Below are 25,422 nucleotides of genomic sequence, written 5' to 3'. Positions count from 1 at the left end.
AACACGCTCCTGAACGTACGGCTCGCGTGACGAGGACGTAGGCCTCATGGCTCAGTGATGAAACACGTAACCTTATGAAGGAACTGACATAGCAGATCGACTGTTTAAGGAACATCATTCCGCGGACCATATTGCTACCTACAGACGGCTACAAAATACCACTACGCAACAGGTCAGAAAAGCTAAAATACGTTACGCATTTAATTGAACCAAGAACAACGCATCGACAGCGACGGTGTGGAATTCTGTGAATGATTTGGTTTTAATTAAACGACATACCTCTCCTAAGTATCATCCCTCTCGACGAACTCAACGATCACGTCACATACTCCATTCGCCACCAATTGCGGTATTTAAAGAGCATGTATTAAACAAAACACTATTCTACTCAGCGTGCCGATGGAGACAAATCTGACCTTAAGCCCGTAACACAGTGTAAAGTTATTAACCCAATAAGACGCATAAAATCCAAGGCCGAAGGACCTGATACTATGGGATTTGGCATGATTTACTTAATACCTGACTTCATACTTCCTATAATAACGCACATCTTTAACTGATCTACTCTCGACGAGATATTTACCATTAATTGGAAACGAGCAAAAGTACGGAATTTAGAAAAAAATCTTCAGTTCCTCCCACAGTGTCATACTATCGATGTGTGAACATTCTATCGCATTATCTAAAGCACTTGAATGCCTTGTTAATGTACAAAATAACCAATTACTTGGACAACTATAATTCACTAGATCCTCTACAGCCAGGATTCAGACCAGGACACAGTACTACTACTGCTATTCTGAAGGTTAGTAACGACGTACGTAAGGCAATGGACAAAATACAGACAACTATTCTCATACTGCAGGACTTAAGTACGGGATTCGATACTACACACCTCGACATTTTACTGTCTAAATTACATTCTCTTCACTTATCGGACAGTGCCTTACCGTGAATATATTCCTACCCTCACGGCCGATGACAATGTATTTCTGATGGCCAGAATACATCGTCATGCAGTACTCTGAAGTGTGGTGTACAACACGGTTCTATGCTGGGCCCTCTTATATTCTCTCCGTACGTTAAAGGTATCCGAGACCGTTTAAAGCATTGAAAACATATTTAAGCTGATGACCTATAGATTTATATACATCTGGCTCCGGATGACTGTCACTTAGCTAGCTCATCTCAGCGAAGGCCTCCTTTCCATAGAGCCATGATCTTAATCGTGTGGCGTTAAAATTAATCCTGATAAATCGCAAGCAATACTTCTGGTCTACGCTAAGCTTCTATCAGACGTTAACCAAATGGATCTTCCTCATATTGACGGACTGAGTGGCTCAGGCGTTTGAGGCACTAGCCTTCTGACCCCAACTTGGCATATTCAATCCTGACTCAGTTCGGTGGTATTTCAAGGTGTTCAGTTACGCCAGGCCCGTGTCGGTAGTGTTACCGGCACATAAGAGAACTCCTGTGGGACAAAATTCCGACACCTCGGCGTCTTCGAAAATCTTAAATGCATTTAGTGGGACGCAAAGCCATTATTATTATTATTATTATTATTATTATTATTATTATTATTATTATTATTATTATTATTATTATTATTATTATTATTATTATTTATTCCTCACATTATCATTTCTCATAGTCGAACAGCACTTACATCCACAGTGAACAATGACACTTGTTTGTCTCATTTTGATTACTGTGACGTTGTTTATATGGATGAAGGTGTGATCCTAAAATGTGGACGACAAAGAGGACAGAACGCATGTCTACCCTACTTATGCAAATTGAGATACTTCGACCATGTATCACCGACTTTTACAGTACACACTCATCTTGACCACGTGTAAACGTGCGGTGTACTTACCGCCCCCTAAACATCCTTCATAAAACACTAAATTCGTCACCACCCATCTACCTGAGAAATTCCTTAAACTACCTCTCCTCACACCATGAGAGAAATACCCGAGCACACAACACCACCTTTCTTGAACTGCCGACCTACAGAACTACCAGGCTCACCAACTCCACATTCGTATCTCGTGAACTGAACAAAATGCCTGAGAAAATGTTGACTAAATGAAGTGGAAATTTTTTCAGATCAGCTGTTTGGAAGTTCTTCTGTAATGGAATTGCTAAAAAATAATCGCATCCATTGAAGTACTCCTTTCTTTTATCCTCCAAAGGTAATTCGCTGACTCTGGTTAAATGAATCATATATACGGTAATCATTATCCAAATAGGATTTTTCCTGTTTATAATTTTAGTTTAGTTACTTATAAATAATATGGTCATTAATTACTTAATTACTCACTTTATAGTGCTTATTCATTACTGCAACTACTATTTTATACTATGTAATTTTCAAATAAGCTAACAGTTAAAACACTATATGCATACCTTGCACATAATATATATACACTGGCGGAAAAAGTATACGAACACCATGAAATAAGGAATGTAGAATACGGAAATTTTGGCAATATATTTGTCGAGGTAACATATTTCATTGATTAAAGTTACAAGACCACAGGTTTGTATCCGCGCGAGAAAATCCATCCAAAATATGCCATGCTGGTCAATCAATGACCGATGTAATCGCCAGATTCTTGAATGCAGGCATGCAAACGTGCAAGCATTATGTCGTACAGGTGCCGGATGTCAGCTTGTGGGATGGAGTTCCATGCCTTTTGCACTTGGTGGGTCAATACGGACACACTTAATGCTGGTTGTGGATGACGCTGGAGTTGTCAAGCAATGATCTCCCAGAAGTGCTCGACTGGTGTCAGATCGGGGGATCAAGCAGGCCAAGGCAACATGTCGACACTCTGTAGAGCATGTTGGGTTACAACAGCGGCATGGGGCCATGCATTATCCTGTTTGGAAACACCCCCAGTAATGCTGTTCATGAATGCCAGCACAACAGGTGAAATCACCAAACGAACGTACACATCTACAGTCATAGTGCGTGGAACAATCACGAGAGGGCATCTGCTGTCATAGGAAGTTGTTCTCCAGACCAGAACTCCCGGTGTATGTACAGTGTGTCGATGCCGCAGACAGATGGAATTCAGGCGCTCACCTGGCCTCCTTCTAACCAACACCCGGCCATCACTGGCACCAAGGCAGAACCGCCTTTCATCGAAAAAACACAACGGACCTCCAGTCCGACCTCCAATGACTTCTCGATTTACACTACTGAAGTTGCAGACGGTGGTGGTTTGGGGTAAGTGGAATGCAAGCCGCAGGACGTCTGGCTCGAAGCTGTCCTTCAAGTAACTGATTTCGAACAGTTCGTTGCATCACGGTGGTGCCATCTGTCGCTTCAATTGTTGCTGCAGACGCAGTCCGCTGAACCATAGCCATACGCCGAATACGGCGGTCCTTCCTCTCGGTGGTGCCATGGGGCCATCCGGAGCCCGGTCTTCTTGCGAGCGTAATTTCTCGTGACCACTGCTGCCGGCACGCATGCACAGTGGAGACAATCCTGCCAAGTCGTTCTGCAACAGCGCGGAAGGAAAATCCACCTTCACGTAGCCCTATTATACGGCCACGTTGAACCCCAGTGAGCTGTTGATACAGGCCTCTTCGTCGTCGTAAGGCATCATTGACCCACTCCCAGTCACACCGTCCAATCTCACAGATAACTAACGCTCTCGCACAGTACAGTCCGTACTGAAAGCAAACCTGATGTGTAAAGTCATGGGGTCGCAACCAGCTCCACGCTAAAGCGACTTGCGGGAAATTTGCACCAACGTCATATTTCAGATGTATAAACACGCCTACCAACGTTCATTTATATAGCACAACCCCTCCTTGGTGTTTTGATATTCTTTTTCGCCTGTATAAATACAAAAAGTTTTTAAATTTATCCTTATAATGATTAAAATAGTTTTGTTTATTTGTGTTATACTTTTAGTTGGTTATACGTAACTTATTTATTAATTATTAAAATACTTATTAATTACTGTTTTACACCATACAAAATATTTTTAAAATATTCATCAGATAAAACTCAATATTCATATCTTGTCTATTTATATACACACATATCCTTTTAATAATATCAAATAACATACGATCGTAATTTAGGTATGTGCATATAGAGAATGTAACTAAATATGTGAGAAATCGTCGGGGATTCGATAGAGGATCTGAGAACAAATAGAACATGTCCGGAAAACATATGGTTTATTTGCTTTCGTTTCTGTGTTACAGGCATTTTTTGTGGTGTACATAACACAGACCACTTCACTATGCAGGTCGGTCATTTGTGTTGATAATGTGAAATTTACTACTTACTGTTCTCTACAGAAGGTGCTCAAAATGGATACCACGAACTGTAATGCAGGCGTCTATGCACCGCATCATTGACTGACGCAGTCGTTCCCATATAGCAGGCGTCTGTCATATCTGCTGACACCCTTGCTCTATTCGCTGACGCAGCATTTCCACGTTATAAATAGGTATGGCATAAACAATGGCCTTCAAAAAATAACCCCATATTATAACCTTACAATTGTCTCTAGGTCGAGTATGAAGGAACCATTGAAAGTTGTAATAAAAATAGATCAACAGAAACTGTGCAAAAGTAGATGTCCAACAGGAATACGTCCAATCTATACGTCCAACTCAGTACGTAAACCGAGATAACTCGCTCATTTAAGAGGAAATATAATGCAGTTAAATCAGAAGAAATTCATAAGCTCAGAACCCCGTGGTATTCGGATAATTGGGTTAAGAAAACATGAGTTGGGATACGAATAGAGACCAGCAAAATAAAGATTGCATCAACAGCTGTGAAGAAGTTAAATCTCATATGTAACATTCAGATTTAGGAATGTCACACGGCGGAGGCCATGGAACGGTTTGGAATAGTGCAAGTTTAATCATCGAGAAGGCGTGTGCGTAGTAATGGATTGTATGCATTAAGAAGATGAATGAATGGCAGAGTGTGTTCCTTTGTGTATTCCCTTGAATGAAGAGAGCGACTGTGTTAGACAAAATGTTCCTCAAATGTAAAAAACGGATGTAAGGAAGATTACGGCGTAGTAGTTTTAGTAGGAATCATGAAATGCGAACCGAAATATTATTGTAATATAAGATTCTGTTTTGATGACAATGAATGAAACAAATCGAAGAAGGTTGATTAAAGAATAGCTCTGGTACACGCTGAGAAGGAATTGATGAGATTATAAAGATATAGTAAAATTTTAAGAGCTCATTAACAGACTGAACAACGTTAATATACGAAAGGCGAGTGTCGTAAACAAAATTCAGATAATTTAAAATCTATTTGGCACTGTACTATCATCATTTGTACGAGTTTCAGGTTGGAAGAACGACTAACCTGGTTATTATTATGATGAGTCCAATCAAGGCGGAAATGTGGGCTTAAGTCAAGGCTGGTATCTTGATGGATCCGAGTTCAGATGGAATAACCACAATGATATGGAAATGAATGTCCATGGCTACCGCAACCAAAAGGATGGGATGAACACCAGAGTCGTCAAATGATATGTACCCAGGCACTGTCTTCCTTTATTCTCTCTGTAGGGAGCTTATAGTAGTATTAGATTTGTTACCATATGATGCAGGTGACCTAAAGAGTATACAGATTGAGTAACCCAACGTGACTGTCATTGTGTGTTTGTCGGAGAGTGATAACCCGATCATTAGTAAGAGTAACAATTCGGTTTGTTGTGAATGTCAGGTGATGAAGGCATACAAGTGTGGTAATATTTTATGGAATTTCCTGATACTGTCTGCATGTTTGTAAGAGTGTATTCGTAAATAATGTAATATTGAGTGCTGCGCACGTAATTCTAGTGAGGGATTATAAGTAACTAATATCAGTGTCGAGATCTTCTATAAAATGATTTGGTCGCGTAATAATTTGGTGAAGTGCAAGTATGCTGTCAATTATGCGCGAACAGTTGAGGTTCTTCGGATACATGCGCTTGTGTATTTAGAATGATGGTGTAAGCATGGTGCACATTTTGAGGTAAGATATGGTAAATGTTAGGATTGTCGAGTGTATTATGGTGATGTAATGTGATTATTATGATAATGTTGTTTGTTGAGATTGATGCTACGGTAATGTAGTGAATCTTCGAAAATCTCAATGAACCAAGATTGGTAATAGTTTAAATGAGATGTTCATCATGCGATGTTTTAAAGATTTTCGGATAGGCAAGCGATATAATGTGACGATAGTATTTTCAAAAGGTATCCCGGAGATATTAAATGTTGAGCGTGTAGAAATCATCGAAATATGAATTTATGGCACGGCATGAAGGTAAGACGAATGTATTAACGGATGAATTTGAGAGGATCTTCGATAAATGACACGAATAAACAGTGAGCTGTGTTATTTAAAAGGTTAATGTCACCTGTTGCTGTACGTTAGCATTCAGAGTAGTTGCTTGTTGTAGTTGATTTTGGGCAGTAGTGTTACTTACAGGAAATCTTTGGAGGAGAGCGGACGCAGTGTATACATCCCGATATTACCGTTTACATTGAATATGTCAGTAGTTAGATGTTGTTTATTTTAGGTACGGCGAAACTGAAGTTCCAGATCACCATGATTGGTTTATTTATTGAATTTATTTGGTCACTTTGACTTATTAATAGATGATTATACTTTTATTCAACGTTAGGAAGACTGGATCGTTGGGATATTCAAGTTGTATGTTAGATAGTTAGATAGTTAAACGATCAAAACTGATAGAATATGGGAAGGCATACTGTGGGCTGATACGTGACTCAGATGAATGAACAAAGTGAATGATACCTTATGATTGGCAGATTTTTGGAGAACTGTTAATTATTCATTATTTCTTCGACAAGAATTTGAGAAATATTGTGATGGATTTATTTATGAATGTTATGAATTTAACGTCAGATAATGTTTATAATGAGAGTGGAAACCAACAAAGATTAATCAATATGGTATTTTTATTATTCTCCGTCATGTTGTCTAGTCAATGATTGTAATTGTTATATATTTTCTTTTATGAATACTTTTTTTTGCTAGTTGCTTTACGTCGCACCGACACAGATAGGTCTTACGGCGACGATGGGGCAGGGAAGGCCTAGGAGTTGGAAGGAAGCGACTGTGGCCTTAATTAAAGTACAGCCCCAGCATGTGCCTGGTGTGAAATTGGGAAACCACGGAAAACCATTTTCAAGGCTGCCGAGAGTGGGGTTCGAACCTACTACCTCCCGAATACTGGATACAGGCCGCACTTAAGCGACTGCAGCTATCGAGCTCGGTACTTGCGATTTAATCACACATTTGCTACAGTACGTTTCCGAGCCACGGTAGGAGCAAAGCAAAGCAAGGCATAGCAAAGCAAAACATGGGTTCTATCGCAGAAATTAAGCGTTTTCGGACCCATGTCCACATAACATATTTTCTTCTTCTACGGTACGTGTGAGGTATGTGTCCTGAAAGATTGGCCTACCTCATTGTCACACCGTCTATTTGCACGACCACAGCTAACGTATGCAGGCATTTTGATTTGTCTGCGTGTAAATTTCGACGTTCCGCTTTATTCTGCTGGGCCACGTGTTGCTGAGTTTTAACTTATAATGTGGGGTTAACTACGAATGTGTACCCAGAGATATTTTACAAAGTGACATCGTACGACATGAAGTGCCGAATGGACTTTCAAAACCCCACTGTGTGTGTGTGTGTGTGTGTGTGTGTGTGTGTGTGTGTGTGTGTGTGTCGAGTTTATGTTGAGATCCGGACACAGGCACTTTACTACTGATCTACAGAGGATAAAAAGGGGATTATTCTGGAATTTCATAAACTTGATATTGCATGCCGAACGCTGAAACATGATTATTTTCGAAACCTGACACGTTCTCCTTGAGAAAATGGAATGTAATGACACTTAATTCTCTATCCATGGCGCTTTTTGAATGAATTACAAGAAAGGAGGCCTAGAATCATGCTAGGTAGTGTGTCCTTACAACTCCTTCTGACCACTAGATTTTCGCTCTACTTTTCCCGTAAATACACCATGACAAAACTGGAAGACTAAAAATCTCTAATATCAAAATATATAACCGGTTATGGCAGGTCCTCTCAGGGTGCATGCGCCGGTGCACTGCACGGCGCAATGTGCAGGATACGACTTCGCTAGGCTGACCAGAGTGCAAAACCCCACTCCTCTTTCCCTATACCTGTCTCATCCGTTCGGCCTGTCTCCGCCTTTTTCACCTTCTCCACTGCTTTTCCCGTCACTGCGAAATGTTTACGTGCAGTGAGCGGACACACTCTGTAGTATAGGACAATGTTACCGGGTGTTAAAAAAAACTCTTCTTTCAATTTGGCTTGAGCAGACAATTTAACTTCTCTAGCTCTTCTTTTCCTTTTTCTTAGCAACTATACCAATAAAGTCTGGAACAAGCGATCGGCTGACAGCAATTCTAACAGCATTCTTTCAATTACAATCAGAAATACTCGTACACAATTTAGTTTTCGTACGAGTTAAAACAGGACATTTTTTTTTCACATATTCATGTGGAACCAGAGATAAAAATAAACTTAGCTGCTCCCCGATGCAGCTTAGGAGAATCTTCCTTGGGGAAGAATTCGAGCAAAGCCTATGTATTGAAATATAGATATTTTTAATGATAACATAATTATTGTAACGCAGGTTAAGCATTTGGCTTTATCGTCACGACTGAAGTTCCTGTTTTGATTGAAATGGACTTTCGGACGTCTTTGCTTTCTTCGAAACAGGTGGCTCCATTATTATGCTGTTGTCTTGCGCCTGTCTATTTCACTGATAAACAAGCAATCTATCACCGAACGCTTCGTCACTCTAAGTACACTACGGCATCCGAGTCAGGCCGAGTTGAGCCGAGTCAAACCGATGCACAGTGCACGGAGTCCCTGCGCCTCGGTTTGCACGCGTGAGATTTCGGGCGTTTGAGAGGCCCTGGGTTAAGGAAGATTATTATATGAGATGGTTTTTATGGTGTAACACTCACTGGAATATGTTGGCTGCCATACCAAACAATTTTGAAGACATTCTCTTTTATCAAGAAATAATTTTTTCTTGCGGATTATGAAAATAATCGTACTTAAATGTGTAATATTCATAACTCTGATAGGTGTGGAAAATAACGTAGTTTTAATTTTAGAAACTTACTTGAATTATTAGCTCCGCCCGGAACAAAATTACGAGTTATATTGCAATAGAAAAATATTACAATTATGTTAATTGACACATCACGTTCGTTGTTCACTTCTTCAGAGGCTTGAACTCATACATATTTAAAACGTATGAGTAGTATAATAGGACAGTTCTGCGGCCTCCTCCTCCTCCCACGGGAAATTTGAATTTTGGCGGGAAATTTGAATTTTGGCGGGAAATTTGAATTTTGGCCCGAGATTTGAATTTGTAAACAAAGTCACGAGCTTTTTGACAGCTATCATCGACAACAACGCATCGCTAACCTTACTGCTGCCATCTTGACGGGCCTAAAACTCAGTAGTAACAACTGAACCTAACTAGCGCGAGATTTGAATAGGTAAACAAATCCACGTGTTTTTGACAGCCACGTGCTTTTTGACAGACAACAACGTATCGCAAAACTCAGTGCAGCTATCTTGACGGACCTAAACCTTAGTGGAACCAACTTAACCTCACTAGCGCGAGATTTGAATTTGTAAACAAATCCACGTGCTTTTTGACAGCTGTCATCCGCCATCTTAAAAACTACAGAGCCCTCTTTATCGCAGTAGCTGCAAATTCGTCACCTGTTATCGGCAGTGCTGCCATCTTGTCGGGTCGAAACTTTGTGCTACCAACTTAACCTCACTAGCGCGAGATTTGAATCGGTAAACAAATCCACGTGCTTTTCTGACAGCTGTCATCCGCCATCTTCAATCTATAGAGCACAGTGCTGCCCTCTTTAGCTACTTACCTTTGAAATGTGGTGGCGGATAAAATGAAAAATGCTTTTTGACAGCAGCCATCTTTGAGCACCGTGCTGCTCTCTTTAGCTAGATACCTATGAAATGTGGTGGCAGACAATTCTACGTGACAGCAGCCATCTTTGAGCACAGTGCTGCTCTCTTTGTGGTGGCGGGAAATTCTACGTGCTCTTGTTTGGAAACAAACTCACGTGCTTTTTTCTGACAGCTGTCATCCGCCATCTTGCATCACATACCTCAGTGCTGCACTCTTTAGCTAGATACCTTTGAAATGTGGTGGCGGAAAATTCCGCGTGCTCTTGTTTGGAAACAAACCTATGCGCTTTTTTGACAGCTATCATCCGCCATCCTTAATCCAGAGAGCACCGTGCTGCCCTCTTTAGCTACTTACCTTTGAAATGTGGTGGCGGCAAATTCTACGCGCTCTTGTTTGGAAACAAACCCATGTGCTTTTCTGACAGCTGTCATCCACCATCTTTAATCCAGCGAGAACAGTGCTGCACTCTATGTGGTGGCGGCAAATTCCACGTGCTCTTGTTTGGAAACAAATTCTACGTGCTCTTCAGCTGTCATCCACCATCTTTAATCAAGAGAGCACCGTGCTGCCCTCTTTGTGGTGGCGGATAATTTGAAAAATTCTTTTTGACAAGCAGCCATCTTTAATCCAGAGAGAACAGTGCTGCCCTCTTTAGCTACTTACCTTTGAGGCGGTTAATTTGAAAAATTCTATTTGACAAGCTGCCAACTTTACTGAAAAGAGCATCGTGCTGCTATCTTGCGGGTAATTTTTACGTCACAGCTGTCATCCACAATCTTGCATTGCCAACCTTAGTGCTGCCCTCTTTAGCTACTTACCTTTGAGGCGGACTATTTGAAAAAAGATCTATTTGACAAGCTGTCACCCGCCATCTTGCATCGCAAACCTCAGTGCTGCACTCTTTAGTAGAAATGTGGTAGCGGATAATTTGAAAAAAATCTTTTTTGACAAGCAGCCTTCTTTAAACTACAGAACACCGTGCTGCTATCCTTATCGTAGTAGCGAGCAATTTAAAATCTAGATGCTTTTTTCTAACAGCTGTCATTCGCAATCTTTAATCTAGAGAGCACCGTGCTGAACTCTTTGTAGTGGTAGTAAATTCCACGTGTTCTACAAACCCACGCGCTTTTTGTCATCCGCCATCTTTAATCAAGAGAGCGCAGTGCCGCACTCGATGTAGTAGCGGATAATTTGAAAAATTCTTTTTGACAAACAGCCACCTTTATTCAACACAGTTACCGCTATCTTACATCGCTTACCTCGGTGCCGCACTCTTTAGTTGAAATGTGGTGGCGGTAAATTCGAACAAGTTTAATCATACATCGGGGGAGCTAGAGTAAGCACGTGCTGCAGTGATGACGTCATCATGCATGTTTAGACTTGTCCGTTTTCTTAAGAGTAAGTCGCTGTAAAGGAATGCAATAAGTATGCATCATAAAAACAAGAGTGTGCATGTGCTGCAGCGATGACGTTATTGTAGGTGCGCATGTTTAAACCCGTTCGTTGACTAAAAGCTTTTTTTTTTGTTTTGCTAGGGGCTTTACGTCGCACCGACACAGATAGGTCTTATGGCGACGATGGGATGGGAAAGGCCTAGGAGTTGGAAGGAAGCGGCCGTGGCCTTAATTAAGGTACAGCCCCAGCATTTGCCTGGTGTGAAAATGGGAAACCACGGAAAACCATCTTCAGGGCTGCCGATAGTGGGATTCGAACCTACTATCTCCCGGATGCAAGCTCACAGCCGCACGCCTCTACGCGCACGGCCAACTCGCCCGGTGACTAAAAGCTTTAGTCTTCGAGAAACAGTGATAGAGAGTAGAGTGCAAACATGACGAAAACATTAATAGTTGATGTGCAAGGCTTTAAAGTAAACGGAAACAAATTTGTGTTTAAAGAGGTGGCTGTGTTAGATTGCAGTGTGTTGTGGGCACCAAAACTTGTTAGTTTAGTATTTAGCCCACCGTTCCCTTACTGTTTGCAAACAGGTGAAGATAAAAAGCAGACTCAGTGGATTGAAAACAATTTAGGTTTGAAGTGGGAAGAAAAAGGAATACCTTATCGTTTTCTACCTTTAATGATGAATGCACATTTTTCAAGAGCAGATCTTGTTCTTTTAAAGGGTTGTGAAAAGAAAGAATGGTTGCGTGATTTTCTACCATCATCGTGTGAAATTATCGACATGCATGAATTGGGGTGCCCATCATTTAAAACTCTTCCGAAAGAGCATAGTAGAGAAACAAGTAAACAGTCTTTACAACATGTATGCATGCTCTTTGATTGGTTGTGTTGCAGTGCATGCCGGGAAGTGAACAACATATGTAACGGTAGTGTCGAAATAACCTTAGTGTAAAAGAAACTTTTGTAGAGTGAAGACATCATGTCATTTCTAACAGATACTAAGTGTAAGGCAGTTGAAAAGGCGATCGTAAAATTTTATGCATGCAAAAAGAACCTAACACTTTTACTGAAGAAGAGTTAAATGCATTACCAAAGGCATTTTTGGTTAATGTAGCTGCGAATGCTGTAAAGAAGATTTGGGAAAAGGTGCCTCGTGAGTGGACTCAAGATCCTGTTTTGTCAGAGCTTCAAACGTGTAGTTTACATCATGAACACGTGAGTTTAGGTAGAAGACCTTCTGTGAGACAGTGCCGAACATGTCAACTAATTAAACTGTATCACCCACCTAAAACTAACGAGTTGTCTTCGCTTATAAACACTTATCATGGCTGTGGAGACAGTAAACAAGGAAAAGGTGAAGAAACGTGCTGGGAAAAAGATGAGGAAGCATGTTGGGCGTGGACTCATCAATAGAGTGATTGATCTTTTTTTCTTCGTGCTTCATCTCCCCTGCGGCCCTAGAACACGTTCGCCTGACACGTAGTTACATGCTGCCTGCATAGAGTATGTCGTGTAGCTGTTAAAATCTGCTTCGTAAAGTTATGCTGCGTGTGTGTGTGTGTGTGTTTGCGTGTGTGTGTGTGTGTGTTTTATTACCTAGTGCTTCAGCTGCTCAGAAGATAGCAGCACTTGTCGTTGTTGGTGCAATAAAACGAAAACTGAGTCACAAAGACCGTAAAATAAACAAAGGATAAATATATATATATATATATATATATATATATATATATATATATATATATATTCTAAAATAAATATGAATTGTCAAAACATATTACAGGTGTTGTTTAATCCTACAGCATGTCCTAGTGACTTAGAAGAAAGAAAACGTAGAGGATTAAAAGAAAACACATCATAAGATTTAAAGTACATCCTCTTTATTAATCCATGAATTAAAGCTGTTATTAAAACCAAGCCATTTAACATACAGTTTATTGCCACGACGTGGAATAACACGTTCAACTAAATAGTGATCAGGATATTTTGTTTTCTGCAGTTCTTCGATGTAGAATCCTCCTTCAATAGGCTGTCCTCTGAGATCGAGAAGTAAATACGTAACTGGATTAGTAAGCTTAACACTTCTGATTTGAAAAATTTCAGTGCTCCAGTTAGGTGTGTATCCTTTTGCAAAGATAGCCTTGTGTTTGCTGATGCGAACAAAATCACCTTCTTTAAAGCGATGGCGACGTGGATCAGCTGTTTTAATTACAAGATGAATAGCATTTATACGAGGTGTATTCTTTGTAACATGACGTGGCTTTGTTCCGATAGTGCGATGAGGTGTATCGTTGTAGGTAGATAAAAGTCTAGGTAGCAGATCAATCCAACGATATGAACCTTGCGCTGTAAATTCTCGTCACATCATTGTTTTGAGTGTACGATTAAAGCGTTCTACAACACTTGCCTTGAGATTGCTGAACGTAGAGTAGTGTTGAATGTCAAGTAACTTGAGGTAAGAAGAAAAATCCTTGTTGTAAAACTCTTTACCTTGATCAGTTTGAAGAAGCCTTGGGCAGCGTTTCGATTCTTCAACAATATGTTTAAATGCTTCTTTAACTTGAGCTGCTGTTTTAGAACGCACGGGTTGTGCAAAAGCAAACTTCGAGTACATATCGATAACAGTAAGTAGATACTTATACCCCTTATTACTAGAGGCATATGGAATCATTTCTACTAAGTCTGCTTGCCAGAGATCATATTTTCCTCGTGTAATAACGCGTCTGCGACAGTAGGTGCGACGTGCTGGTTTATGTAACTCATGTGCGATGTTTACCTTTACAGGTGAGATCTTCTCTTGACGAGCCATTACAAAATAATACCGGTATAACGTAGTTCTCTTTCTGTTTTTAGAATTTCTGATCCGTGACCAGTGTGACCAGCCTCTTGCGATGCTCTTAAAAGTTGTAATCGTTCAACGAGTAAGTTTGGGTCATTCCAGTATCTTACATCCACATACGGCAACAAAGGCTTGTAGATAACATCAAGACTACGTGCAGTCGGAAACAGCTTAGAAATAAACTCACGATACTTGTAACTCTTATTCGCATTTACAGCTTATGTTCTCTTGTAATTACGTCGTGTTGCGTCAGTAGCAAAACGTGTTGCTTTATATTCTTTAAGATCATCTTGTAAAATTATATCCTTGTCAGGTATTCGTGAGAAAAGAAGTTCTAAGAGTCCTTTCGTAGGTTTACAGGTAACACCTTTTACAATGAGTTTGTTGTTATTAATCTGAACATTTGAATTTCCTATCCGGAAACAGTCATCTTCGTAGCGAATACCGTAGGTAGTGTCAGTTTGTCCTGTAAAAAGTTTTTCTATATAAGGTGCAAAGAGAGATCCATAGGTATCTTGAATAAAAGTTCTAAACTGATTGCGATACTCTGGTGTAATCATAACCTCAGACAAAGATGGTAGATTTTGCGTCGATGTAGTAGGTGTTTCAGCAATAACATCTGTGGTTAAAAACTCGACACGCTTAGATGGTGATGTATCATTAAGTTGTTCTTCTTCCTTATCTTCCTCTTCCTCTTCTTGATCTACATCCTGCATCTTCTCTTCCATATCTTGTTAATGCTTTTCTTCTTCTTCTTCATGCTTCTCTTTATGATATGATATTTGCATAAAAGCAAAACTTGAAGTAAACTGCGGTAATAAAGTAGAATTAAAAATTTCTTTGAGTGGTGTACTTAGTTTTTTTTAAATAAATCCGTGTCTGCTTGAATACGTTTAAGCTCTTTAAATTTCCGTCGAATATTGTTTCGAGCTTGGATGATATGTTTTGTGATCTCCTTGCTAGATGTTAACATGATGATGGTTTTTAATCAAATAGTTACTGTAATTCTGTGTTAATGCATATAAAATTATCGAAACCCATGCGATATCGTCCATGCTGTGCATCACTTTCTTTATCAATAACTAAAAAGCTGTAACGGTGTAATGACCAACATTTAACACGCATGCATTTAAAGTCATCCAATGTCATATCAGTGTTAACATGATCGTTATACACATGTCGCATGTTGCGCTCATTTTGATGAAAAAGAACAATAACATTTGCGATGTCGCGTATCAACTGCTTAGGCACACGAGAATAGGTTTGGCACAAATAGATGCAATCAACATATTTATGCCGACCCGTACTAAAGAATGCACGAATAACGTTTTGCTGTTCTGTTGCGACATCATCAAAGATCATAAGAGAATTAGGAAGCACATCGTCCGGTGATGGCACTTGCTCATGCGAATTAAATTTAAAATATCTTATTCCATCTTTAACTAGATCGTGCATTACTGTTTGTAGAATAGTATATAGCGGCTGATAGAGTGACTTTGCGAAAACGTAAATATTCTCGAAGCGCACACCATTTATAGAAGTAATAAGTGTGAGTAAAAGATTTGTTTTCCCGCATCCCGACGGACCTGATGTAATACATCGAACAGTAAAAGGAAACAACGTTCCATGACGTTTTCTTGTAGTATTTACTAGAACTAGGTAAGAGATGTGGTACAATGTCGGTAACAGGTAGTGTGCCTTGAGCTTTATAATCTTCATGATAACTGAATCACAAAGTGCGTAATATTAATATATATATTAAACGAAACAAGAGGCAACGGTTAGTTTATGATTTGCTCTTGTTTAGTAAAGTCGTGTACAGCATGGTGAAACAACGATATCCAAACGATATGAAGAAGAAGAAAGTAAAAACTGTTGGATGGAAAGATGTTATAAAGGCTGCGCAAAAAGCTATTCGAGGGGAATACAATCCTCGTGTAGCTATTACTAAGGCGTTACGCGCAGCGAGAGCGAGAATTTCTCCAAAGTGCAGAGCAATATTTAGTAAACGTGCACGAATTATTCCTGTACCAAAACGAGGAGGATTTCTTCCTGCGCTGTTTGCTGGCTTAGCAGCTTTAGGGTCATTGCTAGGTGGTGCTAGTGCTGTAGCGAGAACTGTCAAAGCTGTAGAAGAAGCGAAACAACAGTTGAAAGAGTGTGAACGTCATAACAGGACGATGGAGGCAATTGGTTACGAGGCAAAGGTGTGAACATGAAGCTAGCGCCATACAAGAAAGGGCTTGGTATCTACATTTCTCCAAGAAACGTCTACTGAATGCACTGCCACATCGAGCTCTAACGCATGATGAAATTTTTACGTTTGCTAAACAACTAGGAATTCATTATTTTCGAGGAGTGTATATGCGCGATCAACTACCAGCACGCCCACGTGAACGTGAAAGTGCCGTAATTAACTTGGACGACAGTCGTGGACCTGGAACTCATTACGTTGCTTATGTAAAACGTAAATCTAAAGTATGGTATTTTGATAGCTATGGAGACTTACCCCCTCCTTTTGAGCTCATACGTTATTTCGGAAGCAGTGCAGCCATTGTTTACAATAAAAACGGTGTGCAAAACTGTAATACACGCATGTGCGGACGATTATGTCTTATGTTTTTATATCAAACCCAGACAGTAGAGAAAGTGCCTTAATGTCTGCATGATGACGAACAGTGAAAGAACGTTTGCTGTACGTGGAGAAGGACCTGAAACAACAGTCTATTTTAATCCACCAATCGAACTTGGCTATCAGCCCGATAGTCTTGGACTAGTATCGTTTGAAAGCTACAATAAAATCTATAATGTGCGTGATGGTGTAAACAAGTTCTATTACGATGAGTATGTGCTAACACTACCCTCAGGTAGTTATACAGTAGACGATATTCACGACTATATTGAAAGTACGTTAATTGATCAGTTTGGGGAAGATAGTTTTAGTAATCATAATTACAAGTTCTCAATCACTATAAGCAACATTACACATAAATGTGTCATTGAATCATCATTTAAGATTGACTTCAAATCACAACCTGATTCGATTGGACCACTGCTTGGATTTTCATCGAGGGAGCTCCTACCGAACGTACGTTACGAGTCTGATCAACCTATAAAACTCTTCGATGATTATAATGTGAACATTACTTGTAATATTATTACAGACTTGAATGGTAATCTACAACCTTCGCACGTCCTGCACGACTTTATTGTTACAGAGGAACGTGGATATACTATTTGTGAGAAACCAGCAGTAGTTCATCATCATCCTGTGTCTGTAAAACACATTATCAACATTACTCTTAGACTTGTAAATAAACATAATCAGCTTATTCATTTAGATCAGCACGCGTACGTAGCTTCCAAACTACATTTTAAACCAGTATGAAAACCATCTATAAAACACGGTGTACATTCCGAAGACATACTACATGTGTGCAGAGACTCATCGAGTTAACAGATACCCATAAGCAGATAATCCAAGATTTAGGATATACACTACTACAACAGAATGGAAGAAATGCTAGACATTACGAATACAGTAGAAAGTCGTGAAGGTGTAGTACGAAGTGAGCTTCATTCCTATCAACCTTTTATGTTTGGATTAAATAACAATGATGAAATTCATTTTATTATTAATCAGCAAGATGTATACACCTTACCACACGAAAGCTACCTCTATATTGAAGGACGACTAGAAAAGTCGGATAGAAGTGGACCAAGCACTTCACAACTTAACAACCATGCTCTAGCTTTTCTGTTTTCTGAAGCGCGATAGGAAGTAAATAATGTTGAAATAGATCGAACGAAGAATGTTGGTATTACAAGTGCAATGAAACTCTACCCTTCTTTCTGTGATGAAGAAAGTAATCTTTTGCGGATGGCTGGATGGTGTCCAAAAGCTACTAACGATTGGATGATTTTTTTTCTACTTGTTTTACGTCGCACCGACACAGATAGGTCTTACGGCGACGATGGGACAGGAAAGGGCTAGGAGTGGGAAGGAAGCGGCATTGGCCTTAATTAAGGTACAGCCCCAGCATTTGCCTGGTATGAAAATGGGAAACCACGGAAAACCATTTTCAGGGCTGCCGACAGTGGGGTTCGAACCTACTATCTCCCGAATACTGGATACTGGCCGCACGTAAGCGACTGCAGCTATCGAGCTCGGTAATTGGATGATTAATGAGGACGGAACCTTTACGGGTATGTTATCACTGAAACATATTTTTGGATTCGCAAAAGACTTTACACGTATTATAATCAACGCAAAACAAGAGCTTATTCTAATCCGTGATCGAAGTGATTACAATTCTCTTAAAGCAGTAGAAACACAAGTAGAATCGAAAATAACACAGCATCGTATACTGCGGAGGATTCCACATGTAACCTTATCTGATCGTGAAAAACTTCGATTGCTCAAGATTGTAGAAAATGATACACCATTACCTATACGTTTTAGAAGTTGGGAGCAGCATGAATATCCTGTATTACCACCTACAAACAAGCATAGCTGGGCTATTAAAACATCACGTTTTACTGAGAAGCCCTTGTACATTATTTTTGGATTTCAAACTAATTGTAAATTCAATCACGAAAAAGATAGCTCACTGTTTGATCTCTGTAAATTAAGTCACGTTAGACTATATCTCAACGGAATTACGTATCCCCACGAAAACATAGACATTGAGAAAAATAAGTTTGGAATGCTCTATGACATGTTTTGTAAATTTCAGTCATCGTATTATCAGAAAGAAGATCGTCCGCTATTTACACCTCAAGAATTTAAAAATAAAGCACCGATTGTAGTTATAGACTGCTCTTATCATGAAGAATCTATAAAAGAATCTCCAGTTGATATTCGTTTAGAATTTGAAACATCTGAAAATATTCCCGCTAACACAGCAGCCTATTGTCTTACTATTCATATGAGTGATGTTACCTACCATCAGCTAACGAATATTGTTACGAGACTATCAATAAGAATAGCTCTTTATCATTTTCATTAGTGTGTGCTTCGACATCGTACGCTATGGAACAAAACTGCAAATGTGCATGCTGTTTGCAAGATAGCGGTAACTGTGTTGAATAAAGATGGCTGTTTGTCAAAAAGAATTTTTCAAATTATCCGCTACTACATAGAGTGCGGCACTGCGCTCTCTTGATTAAAGATGGCGGATGACAGCTGTCAAAAAAAGCACATGGGTTTGTAAAGCACGTGGAATTTAGTACCACTACAAAGAGGGCAGCACGGTGCTCTCTAGATTAAAGATGGCGGATGACAGCTGTTAGAAAAAAGCATCTAGATTTTAAATTACTCGCTACTACGATAAAGATAGCAGCACGATGTTCTGTAGTTTAAAGAAGGCTGCTTGTCAGAAAAGATTTTTTCAAATTATCCGCTACCACATTTCAACTAAAGAGTGCAGCACTGAGGTTTACGATGCAAGATGGCGGGTGACAGCTTGTCAAATAGATTTTTTTTAAATAGTCCGCCTCAAAGGTAAGTAGCTAAAGAGGGCAGCACTAAGGTTAGCAATGCAAGATTGTGGATGACAGCTGTGACGTAAAAATTACCCGCAAGATAGCAGCACGATGCTCTTTTCATTAAAGATTTCAGCTTGTCAAATAGAATTTTTTAAATTAACCGCCTCAAAGGTAAGTAGCTAAAGAGGGCAGCACTGTTCTCTCTGGATTAAAGATGGCTGCTTGTCAAAGAGAATTTTTCATATTATCCGCCACCACAAAGAGGGCAGCACGGTGCTCTCTTGATTAAAGATGGTGGATGACAGCTGAAGAGCACGTAGAATTTATTTCCAAACAAGAGCACGTGGAATTTGCCGCCACCACATAGAGTGCAGCACTGTTCTCGCTGGATTAAAGATGGTGGATGACAGCTGTCATAAAAGCACATGGGTTTGTTTCCAAACAAGAGCGCGTAGAATTTGCCGCCACCACATTTCAAAGGTAAGTAGCTAAAGAGGGCAGCACGGTGCTCTCTGGATTAAGGATGGCGGATGATAGCTGTCAAAAAAGCGCATAGGTTTGTTTCCAAACAAGAGCACGCGGAATTTGCCGCCACTACATTTCAAAGGTATCTAGCTAAAGAGTGCAGCACTGAGGTATGTGATGCAAGATGGCGGATGACAGCTGTCAGAAAAAAGCACGTGAGTTTGTTTCCAAACAAGAGCACGTAGAATTTCCCGCCACCACAAAGAGAGCAGCACTGTGCTCAAAGATGGCTGCTGTCACGTAGAATTGTCTGCCACCACATTTTAAAGGTATCTAGCTAAAGAGGGCAGCACGGTGCTCAAAGATGGCTGCTGTCAAAAAGCATTTTTCATTTTATCCGCCACCACATTTCAAAGGTAAGTAGCTAAAGAGTGCTGCACTGTGCTCTATAGATTGAAGATGGCGGATGACAGCTGTCAGAAAAGCACGTGGATTTGTTTACCGATTCAAATCTCGCGCAAGTGAGGTTAAGTTGGTAGCACAAATATTTTGACCCGCCAAGATGGTAGCACTGCCGATGACAGGTGACGAATTTGCAGCTACTGCGATAAAGTGGGCAGCACGGTGCTCTGTAGTTTAAAGATGGCGGATGACAGCTGTCAAAAAGCACGCGGATTTGTTTACAAATTCAAATCTCGCGCTAGTGAGGTTAAGTTGGTACCACTAAGGTTTAGATCCGTCAAGATAGCTGCACTGAGGTTTGCGATACGTTGTTGTCTGTCAAAAAGCACGTGGCTGTCAAAAAACACGTGGATTTGTTTACCTATTCAAATCTCGCGCTAGTTAGGTTAAGTTGGTACCACTAAGGTTTAGATCCGTCAAGATAGCTGCACTGAGGTTTGCGATACGTTGTTGTCTGTCAAAAAGCACGTGGCTGTCAAAAACACGTGGATTTGTTTACAAATTCAAATCTCGCGCTAGTTAGGTTAAGTTGGTACCACTGAGGTTTAGGCCCGTCAAGATGGCAGCAGTGAGGTTAGCGATGCGTTGTTGTCGATGACAGCTTTCAGAAAGCACGTGGCTTCGTTTACAAATTCAAATCTCGCCCCAAAATTCAAATCTCCCGCCAAAATTCAAATTTCCCGCGGGAGGAGGAGGAGGCCGCAGAACTGTCCTATTATACTACTCGTATGATAGAGCTTGTACTTCCCCGCTCGATCTGCAGGCTCTACGGAATGCTATAAACTTAATCAGCGAACAATGCAGAGTTTGTGGAAACTGACACCGCTAATTTGTATCGGTTGATGGACATCAAGTGAGTGGCCATGACTTCAGGTTTCCAGCAACTTCGTTGTGGACTTCTGAGAAGCAGAGGACTCTTGAAGCTTCACTCTCATTTTTAGTGTTCAATATTGAGATCTTATCAATATATATATAAGGCAACTTGTCCTGACTGACTGATTCATCATCACCGAGCCAAAACTACTGGACATAATGAAATTTCTAGGATTCATTCAGATTAACATGTAGGTGCCCGCTAAGAAAGATTTTTTGCATATTCCGTCAATAAGGGGGTGGAATTTTAAAATGAGTGTATCTATATCTCAAAACTTTAAAAGTTTACTGATGTAACAATTGGTATTTAGAATGTCCTTTAAAATAAACACGTATTTTGGTTATCGGAAAGTCCTAATAGGAAGGGTGAAAAAGGGGTGAAAAGGGGTGAAAAAGTGTGAAAAAGGGGTTGAATGGCTTTAATGAGGATACTTATACCTCAGAAACTGAAGATATTACAGACCTGAAAATTGGCATTCGGATCTCCCTTAAAAATAAAGGAAAACGTATTTTTTGTTTTTGGAAAATCCAATTAATGGGGGTTAAACAGGAGTGGCAAATCGGGGGGAATTTTTAGAAAGTATATCTACAGTATATCTCAGAAACGTAAAATATTACGGACATAAAAATTGGTGTTTGGAATCTCCTGTAAAAGTAAAGAAACATAGCTGATTTGTTTTTGGAAACTCCACTTAAGGGGAACTAAAAAGAGGGTGAAATAATAACATGAGCATTTCTACAGTATATCCCAGGAAATGAAAATGTTACCCAAGTGAAAAGTAGTAATTTTTTATCTCTATTAAAAAGAAATAAACATGTATTTCTTGTTTTCTGAAAAACCCTTTGGGCGGAGGGGTAAATGTGACTGAGAATGGGGTTGAATTCTTTTAATTAGTATACTGATATCTCAACAGCTGAAGATGTTACAGACGTGAAATTTTATATTTGGTATCTCCTTTAAAAGTAAAGAAATACGTATTTTTTTGTTTTCGGAAGTCAACCTAAAGGAGGGGAGGGAAATTGAAAAATTAGTAGAATTATTTGTATGAGGATACTATTATCTCAAAAACCAAAGATTTTGCAGTCGTGAAAATTGGTATTTGGAATCTACTTAAAAATTAAAGAAACTCGTATTCTCGAAAAATCCAATGAAAGGGAGGGGGTGAGGGAATTGAAAAATTAATTGAATTAATTGTAAGAGCATACTTACATCTAACAAAAACTTAAGCCGTTACAGACGTGAAAATTGGTATTTGTATCCCCTTCAAAAACAAAGAAAAAAGAGTTTTGGCGGTAAATCATCTTGGGGGGCGGGAGTGAAAAAGAGTTGAATTACTTTTATGAGGACACATATCTCAAAAACTGAAGATGTTAGAGTCGTGATAATTGGTATTTAGGAGATCCTTTACTATTAAAGAAACAAGTATTTTTAACGGGAAATTCACTTAAGGGTGGGGTGGTGTGTGAAAGGAAGTGAAGAAAGTGATTTCTTTTTATGGGGATACTTATATCTCAGAACTGAAGTTAACAGACGTGAACATTGGTATTTGGAATCACCTTTAAACATAAGGAAACTCGTCTTCATTTTTTGGGCGGGGGGGGGGGGGGGGGTAAATCAACTTAACCACAGTGGGGTGAAAAAGGAGTTGAGACCAATTGATTTTACTGTTCATCATGTACTTATTCTGATCATAAACTGATCATTTTTAATCCTTCCTGGGTTCGTTTCGAGGAACCATCTTTTCCTTTGGAGAACATAAAGTTAGATTACAGTAGATTTTCCTGGCATATAAATAAAAATTTAAACATATTTCAAAAAAACGATAGGAATGAAATTGACCGTGCAATTGTTCACCTCTATAATAAGGTCGATAATGCACGGAAGTAGATCATTCGTATCGCCAAAAATCCCGCGCACTTGCCTACGCGCGACGATGGTGCTGGTCACATTGTCAGCAATTACAATGGCAGCAGATGTAATTTACCGCCAAGTAGCGGTCTTGCATTTTGCTTTGGGTTCCAGACCAATAATAATAATAATAATAATAATAATAATAATAATAATAATAATAATAATAATAATAATATACTGGACCGTCGTCAAAATGTGCGGACCGTGCTGGAAACGGGTCCTGGCCGGGTAATGACTAAGATTGCAGTCCGGCAGCGGGTTTAGTACCACCAATGCACCAAAGACGACACCACGCCAGATCTCCTCATGGATTTGATCGATATTAAAAATGCTTATAGGAAAAGATGCCAAAGATTTAGGGACCCATCTGACCGGGTGGAATACCTGGACCTAGCCCGGGAAGTACGAAATCGATTGCTGGAAAGAAAGATTGAAAAATGGGAGGAACTTTGCCGTAATCTCTCAGAAAACGAGTCAGATAACGAATTTTGGCGGATTCTCTCAGAAAACGAGTCAGATCGCGAATTTCGGCGGATTACGTATAAAACGTTAAGCATTCAGTTATAAATTTAATTATAATAATGTAGCGAAGCACGGGTATCCTACTAGTTTGGAACAAATCTACATCCAAAGATATTATTTTATGCTCAAATACATTTTACTTACAGTAGTCTATAAAGAGTTGGGTACCCTTGAGAGCCACCACAGGGAAAGTTCCCAATAATTTTATCTTAAATGCCTACTTTGGGTTCCTGCAGATTATATTTTGAATATGGAATTCTTTTTTTTTTTTTTTTTTTTTTTTTTTTGCTATTTGCTTTACGTCGCACCGACACAATATGGAATTCTACTGTGGGGAAAATGTACCCGGTTTTATCAAAACTATTCTCCAGAAGAATGCAGTAAGTTTTATTTTAAAAATCCCCAATTACTGCTCATTGCAGTCCTCTGTTTTGCTAAGATATCTGTCATGATGATTGTTTGTGAACACATGCGCACCTAATGCACTTCTTAATGTAAACGGAAAAACCAATGAATCTAAACTCAGAAATTATGTTCACAAATATAATACCGGTTCTCTTAACCAAGTCGATGTATCTGGTTATAGGCTATAGAAGAGAGGTACATGGCATTCCATTGTACAGTAATAAATTGCTATCAGGGCTAAATGGACTACCGTCAACTACATTCATATGTAAGCTTAATAAGTGGTTAAACATGCATTATTTCTCCCCATTTCAAGAATACTTTGAAATAAATGAGTATGTTTATATCAAAATTACATTTTATTCTGAGCATGTGCATGTATCTTCGTACAATTATAACCTTTACTTTCTCTGAGAATGCCTATCATATAATGGCTGAATTAAGTTATTCTATTTCAATCTGTTCCATTCTCTATAACCAGAGATGAAGAATCCGAATCTCTTGTGTCGATACGTTTAGGATGGAAATGCCCTTAGTTTCCATCATGAAGATTATAAGCATGTTTATTCTACAATTCGAATGGACTCGAGGATGAAATACTGAAGTCACGTGCAGTTTGCAAATAACCTAACATTTACCAACTGGGATAGTTTATATTAGGCACAACTACAGTAATAATTCCGTACTGATAGCAAGGGAGAGCCAGTTCGAGGATTATAATACAGTGGGTTGGTCACAGGAGACCAAAGTGTGTTTATACCACCGATATGGTGCGCTGACAGTACAGTAGATAAACACGTAACTAACACTTCCTTTCAGTTAGAAACATACAGCTTTGGAAGTGTTACATGTGGACTTCATATAAACAGGTTAGATAACAACTTAGCAGAGAATGTTAAATTACAGGAGTGATTATAGTTATATGAAGAGGTATTTTCCTTTTGTTTGAAGTAAGTGAGCACTATTACATGACGTTCACCTAATACAGCTGTATATGGTGGTAGAGACGTGTGTAAGAATATTAGTCAAGAAACCTATAGAATAAGAATTTTCCAGAAAAA

Source organism: Anabrus simplex, chromosome 2 (genome assembly GCF_040414725.1).
Source record: "Anabrus simplex isolate iqAnaSimp1 chromosome 2, ASM4041472v1, whole genome shotgun sequence".
Lineage (NCBI taxonomy): Eukaryota > Metazoa > Arthropoda > Insecta > Orthoptera > Tettigoniidae > Anabrus > Anabrus simplex.
Note: the sequence above shows the minus strand (reverse complement) of the source record.